Below are 13113 nucleotides of genomic sequence, written 5' to 3'. Positions count from 1 at the left end.
CTGAAAATGGGCTTTGCCTAGGCAGAATTTCCCAGCAAACAAAGACAGGTAAACTAAAATCAATTTTATTGTTTATGGGAGTAGAGGATTGATTAGAAATGACCATTTGTAGGTTCAGTGTGGACATAAAGATGAAACAAGAATACAAATAATAACATCTGCAGAAAGCACACTCGCCTTTGGTGTAGAGATGTGTGGGTTCAGTTCCTATACCAAGTAGAGCAAATGCTGACATCGTGTGCCATCCTTTTGTTAAGATGTCAAAGGCCTTATCTGCTTGAGTTGGTTGCTCAGTGGATGTAAAAGATCCCATGGCATTTATTGAAAAAAGTAGAGGAAGTTCCCTGATGCTTTGGTCAAATTTCCCCTAGTAGTAGTAGTACATACTATCTCTGGTCTCTGATAAAAAGAGGTTAGTAGCCTAGTGGGACAAATCTGGTCAGCAAAGGATAAATAAATAAAACATATAATGGAATGAGAGTGTACAGAAAGAATAATGTCATTGTGAATAATTAACAGTACAATATATTAATGCAGGGAATTGTGTATTATGCTAGATCATTACAGCAAAACATATTTGTTCTCATATAGGCTAAAGTGTTAAGGACTAAAAAATGGCCACTGTACAAGTTATATTTATAGTTACAGGACTGCGCAATTGTTGTCAAAAATGAAGTTAGACAATTGAGGTGCAGTAGAGGGAGATCGATCAGGTGGTAGCTTAGTTATTACAGCCTTGTGTATGGCTTGAAACATGCTTAGTTAGGTATTGCATCCTCATGTACGGCTTGAAAGTGTTTCATTCAAAAAGAAATTCCCTGAGTTGGGGGCTCTGAATTTGGTATAGGTGGATATATCAGATATGTGTGTACAGAGAGATTGCCAGAGTTTTATTGCTCATACAAAGAAGCTGTTGATGAAGCAATGGAGTGGGATTTGGAGTGTTGAGCCTAAGTTAGATTGGCTCTTTAGGTTATAACATGGGGTAGAGGCAATAATTCTCATAATAAGCGGTGACAGGATTTCTTAATGTACTACTTTATGCAGTAGAAAGCCTAGTAGGCTAGCTTTTCCTATGAAGGGGAACCAGCTTCCTTTGGATAGTGTGATGCAGTGATGTTCTAGGTAACAACATTTTTAGGTATATTTTGGAGAGTATTTGGTGCTGAGGGTTAAGGCTGTGAGTTGTCATTTCTTTGGAACAGGATTTATTATTTTTGTTATTGTTATTGTTGTTGTATCAGTTCTAGTAATAACGTAGAAATAATTCTTACTACTCACAAATAAGTCACATAATGTTGGAGACTCGCTGTTCTCCCAGTACATTGCTAAACTCTGGAATAGTATCTGCACACAAATAAAGCTCTCAGACAAACTCATTAGTTTTAAACCACTGCTTAAAAATATCTTAACCAATCCTGGTCCTGCACATGTTCATTACTAGGTTAAGACTTTGCTCACTGTATGATGCTCTGCAAATACTCTCCTTTAAACAGAATACTCTCAATCTCTCTGAAATGACAAAACTATTTTTATACTTAACTGCTGCTTGTACAATCCACTAAGTTGCTGGTGGGGTTTCTCTTTAGTCATTTTTATCTCTGTAAAATCTTAGAATGTATAAGTGTAACTACTGCATGTGTGCAAATGTAAATAGAAATGTAACTACACTGTGTTTAACTGGAACTAAGTTATAATGCAATGTAAACAAATTGGAGCTTTTCTCAACGGGCTTTCGGTGAAAATGGGTATTACCTAGTCGGACTTTCCCGGTAAACAAAAATAGATAAATGGATACATTTTTGTTACTATTGGTGTTTCTGTTTGAGTCACTGGTAAATAATGGAAAACCATACCGTAGTTGGGCAAAAAGCTTTTTCTCACACGCTATCAGACTGCTGAATAACAAACCCAAACGTGCTACATAGGTAAAACATTTGTGTGCAGTATGTTGTAGTTTACATAAACTCTCTGAATAGCTCACTTCATACATTTCTGTCTACACTAGGAAAACTGTAAGTTTTATGGTATGTATTGGTGGTGGGTAAGTTTACATGTGTGCCTCTGTTATTTATTATAGTACTGTTTTTTTGCATATCCTTATATATATCCTTACATATGGTATTACCTGCCGTGAAGCCCACCACCCGGCCAGTTTACCAAACTCTACCATTGCTTTCAGGTATGCTAAACGTCACCTGCACACTCCTTGAGTAGGGTAGGGCATAAAGGTGACATTCAGGCATACCATCCTCAGAACTTCTTTGCTGCCAGTCCAAATGCTGTTTTAGCTGTCGGTCTGATACCTCCATCCATTTTTTTTTTTTTTTACCATTTTTCTGTTTGTTGGCATTCCTGTGCTTACTCCTGTTTGCTGGACTCCTCACAGTTACAGATAAGTATCCAGTTGGGTTTTTGGTTACTTTTTCTGTTTTTGTGCGGTTCGGGGTTAATGTCATCCAGGAAGGGAAAATGCCAGTGTGGGAGAATGATTCCCCATAAAGACCGCCAAGATGAGTGTCTTTTTTGCCCTGGTGCTGCTCACGACCATACATCTTGTTCAATTTAACGAACAGAAATGGCACCGGACCTTTTTCCATTAGTATACGTCTGATTTACAACGTGCACGCTGACCAATCAGCTTTGGAATATTAATGGGGGGGGGTTGTTGAATAATTAATGCTTTACTGTCGTTGAGGCCTTGTCAAGGGGTTTCAATTCCTGCTCCTCCTTGGACCTCCTCTTCCCCTAAAAGGCCCAGAGAACTGCATTCTTCTGAGGTGGATTCTGATGATGGCTCCTTTGCTTATTCTACCCAGATTCCTTCTCCTTTAGACTACAAGTCTGAGGACGAGGATTCTCATACTCTACAAAATCCTTCTGGGGAAATTTCCTTTAGGGACACAATCTCTAGGATGATGGATTTTTTTAAGTGGGATTGTGCCCAGGTTTCAGATATCCATAAGAGGTACTATGAGTTACTGCAGATGGAATCTCCTAAACCTGCGGTCATTTCTTCTGTCTTGCCTGCTTTATTGGATGTTTTTTCCACTGCCTCTAAAGTGCCTGATTCTCTGCTCCCTGCTCCCAGGAAGTCAGATAGGTTTTATAGGGTGCCTGAAGATTGTTTCTTTTTGTTTAAATGTCCTACTGCTGATCCCTTGTGGTGTCTGTAGCCTTTGATAAGCCACTCAATTGCTTCTTTCATCCAAGTTACTGCCTTCTGACAAGGACAGTAGAACCATGGATAGGCTGGGTAAGAAGGTTTATACTTCAGCTACCCTAGCTTTTAGGGCTATGAATTATCAAACCCATATCTCTAGGTATGTCTTGGCTATTCTTTCTCAGGCTTGTCAGATTCTTTTTGATCTTCCAGACTCTGAGAGTAAATCTTCTGCTCTTTCCTTGCTTGGGACTTACTGTCAGGTAGTTTGTCAATGTATCAAATGTAGTTATGATGCAGCAGATGCCTGTTCTAGGGCTGCTGCTTCTGGTTCAGTTCCGAGGAAATATTAATGGCTTCGGCTTCAACCTTTGCCCGATGATATTTAGGCTAAGTTGATGGATGCTCCTCTGGATAATACTCTTTTGTTTGGTGAAGCGGCTGCTGGTTTATTTAAGTCCCTTCAGGACAAGGGAAGGCTTTACAGGAGCTTAAACATGTATTTGTTTCTCCTGTGCCCAAATTTCAATGAAACTACCCTTCTAGGCCAGCCTTTGTTTGTAGGCAATCTCATCTTTTTTTAAAAGGTAAAAAGGGTAGTAAATGGACTCCTTCTGTTAAGGCCACTCGGACTGCAGGGATTCTTAAGTCTTCCTTTCCTGACAAACCAGATTCTGTCTGACTATCCACCCATTCCCAGCCACATTCCTCTTTCTTTTTGCCTCCGAATCACCAAGAATTCTTGGGTTCTGTCAATCATTCAGCAAGGGTACTTCATGGTCTGGATTTCCTGCCCTCCTTTTATGGGCATTCCTCAGCCTCCTCGGGAACAACTTCCTTTTTTCCCCCAGAGGTTCTTCGAGACCTCTTGTTTCAGGGTACTATTCAAGAGTTGCCTGTGTCCCAAAGGGGGAAAGGATTTTATTCAAGAATGTTTCTAGTGCCCAGAAAAGAAGGTACTTGGAAACCTATTCTGGATCTGTTCCATCAAAACACTTTTCTGAAGGTGGCTTCCTTTCAGATGATGTCCCTTCAGTCCCTTTTTCCTTTCTTGCTCCCTCCAGACTTTCTGGTGTGTCTGGATCTCAAGGATACTTATTTCCATATGCCGATCCATCCTCTTTTCAGGAGATTTTTGCATTTCTCTGTTGCTTCCTGACATTTTCAGTTCTGTGCTTTGTCCTTTGGCCTTTCTACTGCACCAAGGGTGTTCACCAAATGCCTCGTTCCTGTGATTGCCTTTTGCAGGCTTCAAGAGATCAGAATCTTTCCTTATTTGGATGACCTGCTGATTCAGGCATTTTCTCCAGAGGTCCTTTTCCAAAATCTTCATTTTACCCTTTCTCTTCTTCAGAGCCTGGGGTACACAATAAACTTCAAAAAGTCTTCCCTGACTCCTTCTCAGGATTATCTCTTTCTGGGTTGCAGGTTTCAAATGGTGCCAATGCTGACACCCGTACCTCCTCCACAGACATTAACTTTCATTTCTTTCTTCCAGACTCTTCCTCCCCTGGCCTCCATTACAGCCAGGGAGTTTCTGAGAGCTCTGGGGTTCATGGCTTCCACCATTCCAATGCTCCCTCTGGCCAAACTCCACGAGGAAGTTCCAGTGGTTTCTGAAGTCTGTGTGGCTTTAGCATGTGCATCCTCTAGACTTTCCTGTTCCTCTTCTCCCATAGCTCAAGAAAGAACTTCTGTAGTGGATTCAGCAGTTGTCTCTGAACCCAAGGCTCCCTTTTCAGCCTCTTCTTCCCTCTCAGGATCTGTTCACAGATGCTTCAGATGTGGGATGGGGAGCAACGTTTGGCTCCCTGAGGGTTAAGGGAGCATGGTCGCTTCGTCAGGGGAAGGAGCACATCAACATCAAAGAGATGAGGGCTCTTATGCTGGCTCTTTTCAGGCCTTTCATCCTCTCTTCTCTCCAGGGCCTCTCAAGGTATTCACAGACAATACCACAGTCGTGGTATATCAACAAACGGGGGGGGGGGGGTACAAGATCTTACTGTCTTTGCCAGCTGGCACTTCTGGTATTGGATCTGGCTATCCAGTATCGAGTGACTCTTCAGGCAGTTTGCATTCCTTCAGATCAGAACGTTGTGGCAGACGATCTGAGCAGGTCCTTCACTCAATCCCATGAATGGATGCTTCACACGGATGTGTTTCAGGACATTGTTCACCAGTGGGGTACTCCTCAAGTAGATCTCTCTGCCTCACCTCTGTACAGATGACTTCCTGTGTTTTGTCAGTGTCCCACGTCCTCTGGAATGGAAGGTAGACGGCCTCTCATTTTCTTGAAAGGGGGTATTTCTTTATGCATTCCCTTCCCTTCCTCTCATTCTGAGAGTCCTGTTTGAAATTCAACAGGATGCTCCCAAAATCTTTTTGGTGACTCCCTTTTGGCCGCAACATCACTGGTTCCCTCTACTTCTGCATCTAGCCAGGGACAATCATGCTGGATCACTGAGTGTCACTGCCTTGCTGCCCATCTCCCCCATTGTTATACTGAGTGGGAATATCAGGCCATTGCTTTATCTGCTTCTTATCAAATGTATCAGTATGACACCTTGTTTAGGGAATCTCCATTCTCACTCTTTTACATAGTGCTTTAAAATGGGGAAATGGTTTTATTATGCTGTATTATATTATCTTATTTACTTATTGTCTTTTGTTTACATGGAGGGTCTAACTGGGCATGCAGGTCTATTTCCAGCAGAGGCCCGAGGAGAAAAGCTCCATGTGAAGTTTTACATAGTTACAAAAATAATTCAAGGAGCAATTCTGACAAATTAATGCTGAAATAAGTGTAACAAACATGACAATAAATAATAAAAATGCAGTTACAGTAGAGTGGTTTACAGTAATTTAGTTAGTGTATAGAAGTTATGCACATTATTTACAAGATAGTAACCAAGAGAAAGTTGTAGTTTAGAAGTTGTAGAAAGTTGGTAATACATAATTCTGTGTTTAAAGTGGAGGTAGCCTGTGTGTATAATGAGTGGTAAGGAGAAGGAAATAGGGGAGGAAAGTGGGGTTGTAGAGAAACAGGTAAGCAGAAGAGGAATGACAATAATAGGCAGTTATAGCAGTTAGAAAATGCAGTGCAGTTGGTGAAAGATTCAGGAGATAAGTGAGTGAAAGAATTTTAGAGTGGGAACATGAGCATAGCCGAGTGGAAGTTGGGTGCTGTTTTAGGGTGTGTACTGATGTGCAGTTGCCCTGTTTTAGTGAAATAGCTAATGGAGTTCCACTGTCTGACAAAGCTTGATTATGGCCAAATAGGGCCCTAGGCAGAGTAATGGATTACCCTCCCCTCCTGCTATTTTGGTGTTCTGTTACTTGGCTGTCTCTCTGCAATTACTCTAAACACTGTGCAAACCTGTCCGTGTACAATACTATTTTCTTCTTTACTTCTGCAATTACAGAGATTTTATTTAAAACCATTATTTCAAAATTTTTAGCACAAACATTGATGTCCATTTACTAAACAGAACAAAAACACTCCCATTGGAAACACTTAGCATGAACAACAGTAAACTTCTCTTTCCTTGAAACTCGCATTCATTGAAAATGCATCTGGACATTGGCAGAGTATGTGTACGTTTATATAAACAGACCCCCCCCCATACTCGGCAATTATAGTTGTATTGTTGACTGCATCCTTTTGTCTGTTAGAAAATAATAACCAAAATCACATTTTAAATTTGTTTCCCACAATCACTCAGTTTTCTGACATAATTCTCACACACACACACACACACACACACACACACACACACACACACACACACACACACACACACACACACACACAAAAACTAGTTCTGCAATGGCAGATTAAAACCTGCATAAAAATGACCAGATGATAAGAGAGTAAGGTACTTTCATCCACAGAGAACTGCCCCATCGGCAGTTATAGCCACTTTGTTGACTGTGTGCACCCTAGATTGTTACGAAGAAATAAATTACATGTACTTTGAACTACTTGAAATTTTATAAAGATCACCAGCATCAAACCATAAGATCCGGCCACGTGTAGTACAGTTTCAATAGAAAAATATTTATGAGAACATAAGAATATGAACCATATGACAGCATATGCTAAGTCAATACGCACAATCTCTGAAGAAGTAAAAGTCATGCTAATAATTCCATATTAAAGAGAGCTATTACTAATACAGAGATTGCTGCTGGCAAACAACTTTTCATTTTGGTACTGCATTTTTAAATGCAGTGCCTGCTGCCTTTCAAGAATAAATCTTATATGCTACATTAAAAAAAAATCGGTGTGCTAGTGATATTGCCATAACATTACCCGAAGCAGATCAGCATTGCACTAAGGAGTAGTTGCCATACCACAACAGGTTCATAGTTACTAGCCTTGCAGTCCAGCAGACCATTAAGGAGCCTAGCCCAAATTCCCAATTGCTCCAGAGCACTGTCTAGTTACGTTACCTGCTCAGTCTCACACAATAGGTAAATAAAGGTAGAAAGATTCAAACCCTCCACCATTGCCAATGGAAGCAGCTCATTAACAAGCTGGACCTTTAGTACTCTGCTTCAACTGCTAAAGTAACAGTTTTTAAATAAATGTTAAAGTCTTTATCTGATGTTGTAGACAAAAATGTATCACAGTAATATACTCCTGTTTACTGCAATCAATTTCTTTCCTTTCTTTATACCTTAATTACTCTTGATTCATGAATTGTACTAGGTTTGCAGTCCAGAGGACCACATAAGTGCGCAGCCCAAATTTCTAGTTGCCCAAAAGCACAATCTGGTTAAGTGCCTTGCTGAAGGACAGGGGGGACATAAATGTGAGACAAAATCAGGGATGTTCTTGATGTCCTCAAAACTGTAGACAAATAAGAACAGACTACTTTAAATCACTTAAAAGTAAACAGAACAACAGTTTTGAATCAACATGCATTTTATGAACCAAAGTGTGAAACTCTATAATTGACATTGACAGACTAATTCTCAGTGCTGTGCTACAAAAAAAAAAAAAGGTTGGAGACCCGGCAGGATTAAGACTCTTGCTTGTCATAGGCAAGGTACAGGGTTTAAATCTGAGCGCAAAAAAACACAGTGCTCCCTATTTGGGGCATTTTACACAGAGACACACAGTTTGTTGGCAGTACTCCACTAACCTGAGCTGCTCCAAACATTCTGCATCTCTGCCTCGTTTGTAAAAATGAAAATTGCTAACTTGCCTGCTATTCATGTCTTGTGTGATAGTCTCTGTGCACGCTAGGCTGGAAGTCCACTTTTCGTGGCATGTGTGTATGCAAAAATAGAAATCAGAAATTTTTTTTTTATTATTGCACTGTTTCTGTTAATTAAAAGCTTTCTATATTAGGCTTATTCATTGTTGTATGCAATTGTTTTGATGAACTCTTGGCATTTAATAAAGCTTGTTGATTAAAAAAAAAAAACAGACCGAGCAGGAAGTGTATGCATGTAAAACAAATAAAAATGGACTTGAAAATAGAGCAAAAAAAGGACTTAAAGCATGACTGGACTGCCCAGCCATTACCAGGCTCTAGGTAGCTGCCTAGGTTATCGTGTGCAAGCGGTAAGGTGAGTCAGGTGCACATTTGGCTATTTTGTTATAGCAAGCTCATATTTATTTAGTAGGATGGCCTGTAGGTTGGTTAATATGGGTGATGCATAAAGTAGAGAGAGGAAGAAGGTAAGCTGTTGCAATTTTCTTGGAGTCTGACAGGTAAGGTTTGTTCTGGTAGAGAAAACCCAGGTGCAGATTCAGTAAAAGCCTACACAGGCCTCTAAAAGTATGTGCTCACCGTTTTGTATCCAGTAAGCAGCTCTAAATGCTGTGTAGAGCCACGCAAGCATGGTAAAATTCATGGCATGATAATTACAACATAAGCAGCTGCATTGTATGATAATCAACCCGCCCACAATGGAGGAGCTATCCAGCAAGCTAATCGTATAGACACAGTGCTGATTTTCCCTGCAAATTCCAAAACTATTGTAATATAGCCCTGGAAACTAGACTACACAGAAAGAATGTTAGGGGCAGCCGTTGCTCTAATTCACATATATGTGCAGCAGGCCCGTGTCCATGCTGTTGCTGCTGCTAGTAGACCACAGCCAAGAAAGAGAAGGGTGTTTTTTAAGACCCTGTTTAACTTTTCATAATCTGCATGAGGTGGAAATTGTAAAGTGAAACAGGGTGGATAGAGATACATTACAGGAACTCTGCAACCTTTGTCGTCCTCAACTGAGAGCAAGGGCAAATGGAGGGGAACCAATCACAGTGGAGACTAAGTTATGTGTAGCACTTAGAATTTTAGCTACAGGAACCTTCCAGAGACCAACAGGGGGCATGCAGGGGGTGTCACAGGCATCAGCATCTAGGTTCCTCCATCAGTTTCTGACTGCTATGCTGCATCATACCAGTGAGTACATATATTTTCCCCATACAGCTGAGGACAGAGCCAGAACTATGCAGGAGTTCTACCCTGTATCACAATACTCTGAAGTCCTGGGTGCCATAGACTGTACACATGTAGAAATCAAAGCACCACCCAGGGAACAGGGAAGGGTGTACATAAATAGAAAGGGCTACCAGTCTATTAAGTGCCAGGTAATGTGTAATGCAAAGAGGATCATCCTGAATGTGGGTACTGGCAACACCAGGCAGTTACCACGACTCACATCTCTGGCACAGCTCTCAGCTGTATGAGATATTTACAGGGGGGGGGGATCCCTTGGGGTCATTTACTGAAGGATGCAGGTTATGGATTGGAACTGTGGCTGATGACGCCCATCAGAAATGCGCACACACCAACTGAAGAACGCTATGAGGAGGCACACGCTCAAACAAAAAATATCATAGAACATTTGTTTGGGCTGCTGAAGTCGAGGTTTCCTTTGCATAGATACATCTGGCGGAGCCCTGCAGTACAATCCCTGTAAATGTGCTGAAATATTCACCATATGTGCCAATGCTGCACAAAATTATCCTGGGAAAACAGCTGGAGTAAAGCCACATATTACACCCCCACTGGTAAGGTCACTACAGCTACACACAGGTGAGGAGTCGGGGAGAACCAGCAGCCAGTATGGGTGTAGGCAGATGTAGATGTGCACAGTATGGCCTTGCACTGGCCAAGAAGCAAAGGATAGTACACATGTCCACCACCTAAGGGTCTAAAACCTTCATCCTATGCACATACATACAGTAACATTGATGCTAGGCAGCACTCACAGCCTTTACTTACCCATGTAATGTCTGTTTACTGCTAGCATCAGTCAGTTAGCCCTCAGTAGAAAGAAAAAACTCTTGTAACTGCTGGATTTCCAAGGTAAATGTAAGAATACAAATAAATGGCAGATTTTTGTGTACTATTACTTTGTAATGTAAGTAAATATAAGGTGGGTGAGTTTTACAGCAATTACATCAAGATGTGACAACACTGACAAGTAAATACGGGCTCTCTATCAAGTAATAGGCCTTGCCTTAAAAAGGTACAGATTTTCAATGAATGTCCAAATTTTGGCCTCATATGTTTGTAATCATTGAAGAGTGAAGTTAGAAAATAATGACATACATTTCAGTTTCAGACTTTACATCTCTCAGAACAAACATAAAAATAGTAATGCAAAACTTGTTATTCGATCAACTTTCGTAAGTTTGTGGTTAAAATCTCTCCCCATTTTTGGTCCTTTTGTCACGCTTTTATTTATGGCTTGGTCCTTGATGGTTTAAGAGTTTTGCAGGGATGTACACATTACAAAAACCTGAAAGAAAGCAGTATAATTTATGAAACAGCATCACAAAAACAGATATACTAAGCACTAAGTCAGTTATGCACCCTGAGCATTAGACAAAAGACTTGACTATCCCTAAATCCAAAAGATAGAAAACAAGGATATGACACGATTATCATTTGCACAGGGTGGTGTGTATGTGGTTGGGGGGGCAGGAGGCCTAGGCTGACACAAAAGGTAGTGAGTAAGTAAGAGAAGCAGGCAGATATTTGGATAAAGTATCAAATGGCCCCTGAGACAGAATAACCTTTAAGCCTCATGACTGACCCATTTAACTGTTCTGTATCTCTGTGTTTGTCTGTACGGGCACTCCAGGTAAAATTGGTATATGATTGTTTGCAAGGACACAGCCATGCAGTGTGTTAGTTCTATGTTCTAGTATGTCAGACAGGTGTGCTCTGTGCATGGTAGAGGTGACAGTTCATTGGCGTCATCCCCGACCCTAAGAATTGGCTCTGCCAGGAGTTGCACTGGCACTTTCATGGTCAGATGCACTACTGCTACCTGAAAGTGACTGATGTCTGCTGGATGGGCTCTCCTCATGAGTACACCCAGGGCCACGACCCCATGGCCTGCCATGTCTGGGTGTGGATACCTCAATCACTGTTGGATCAGTGGAAGTAGTGTCACTATAGGAGCAGGATTGGGCACGGCCATGTTGGCTAACATCAGATGATGTGGGTGACCTACACCCCCCACAGATGGTGTCCCTCTCCCAGCAGCCGTTCCATCACAGATACCACCTGTTCCAACATGTCATTTATCCGATCCATTGAATCATGAGCATTGTGGAGGCAGTCATGCATGTCAGCCTATGCCACATCTTCAACACTAAGCATTTCCTTGGAGGCCCTATTGAAACATGCTTGTGCTTCCCTGAAGGCCCTAAACATACATCGAGTGGTACAGAAAGACACACCTGAATCAGGTGGCGGATGGACAGTAGGCCTCCTCCAAGCAACCAGAACAACCTTCCTGTGTGGCACCTTGTCCACACTTTGGCTATAGTCAGAGTCAACAGGCACTGAAGCCGCAGTAACCACACTACCCTGATCAAGTGTCTCACTCTCCACTTGTCAAGTATCTGATGGCTTACTGGAATGGGTTTGCGTAGTTCTACTGGCTGTGTCTGATGGAATTACAGGGGATGGCTGAATGTCAACATCCATTTCAGATTCAACCTCTGCACCCCTCCCGACTGTGCCTGTGTTTGGCCACCGCCATCAGTCTGCCAATACTCTGACATCAAGTGGTAAGAGTCGTACATTTACACTGTTAGGATTACCAGTGATAAGCAACAAACACAGCAAAGAAATAAACATTTACACTACTGCAGCTTAATATATACTAATAAATTAATACTGGTGCCTCTAGGTACAGCTATACACACACACAGTCCTGACATCCACCTTGCACATATAGATAAATGAATATTTCTGTGAAATGCTCATTACTACTGAAATAAAAATGTTTGGCTTAAACCATGTGCAGATGACTCTACACTTGCTAGGGAAGATGGGCCTGGAAAAAGTTAAGCAACATGTAAGGACACCATCATCACAATCACAATAACAGAGGAGGAAAATGTTGGTCTTTATGTCCATTAACATTACATTTAACTGAAACTTGGACGACAGGTTATCCTAAGCCCATTTGTAATGAACCAGAATGTGTTGTTAACTCAAGTCTCTTAACAAGTACCATTATGACGACTTGAGATGTACCTCACTGGACTATATAAAGAGAGACATGACTGAGCTCTCAGATTGTGTGTCCCAGACAGGTATGTCCATAGCCCTAAGTAGCATTCTACTGTCACCCAGGATGATGTCTCAATATAACCAAAAAATGATGGACTTCAACATTTGGCTTAGCTTTTGTTATCAATCCAGGGGGATCCAGTATCTCTTAGCCTGTGAAGATATGGTCAACAGACCATGCTGCTTTGCCAGAGATGGTCTTCATCTGTTTCCTCTTGGCTTTTGGTTACTGGCAAAGGTACTTGCCTCCCCCATAGTGCCATTTTTAGGTAATGTCATAACAACAAAATTCCTGACATAATAAATCCACTAGAGACAAACTGGATGTTATGCTGTTTAATACTAGGAGTCTAAATTGGAAACTGCACTCACTGGAAGCACTCCTTACCTTTGAAG

Source organism: Protopterus annectens, chromosome 12.part0 (assembly GCF_019279795.1).
Source record: "Protopterus annectens isolate FY-2018-M chromosome 12.part0, PAN1.0, whole genome shotgun sequence".
Taxonomy (NCBI): domain Eukaryota; kingdom Metazoa; phylum Chordata; order Ceratodontiformes; family Protopteridae; genus Protopterus; species Protopterus annectens.
The sequence above is the reverse complement of the archived record's forward strand: the minus strand, read 5'-3'. Positions refer to the sequence as shown.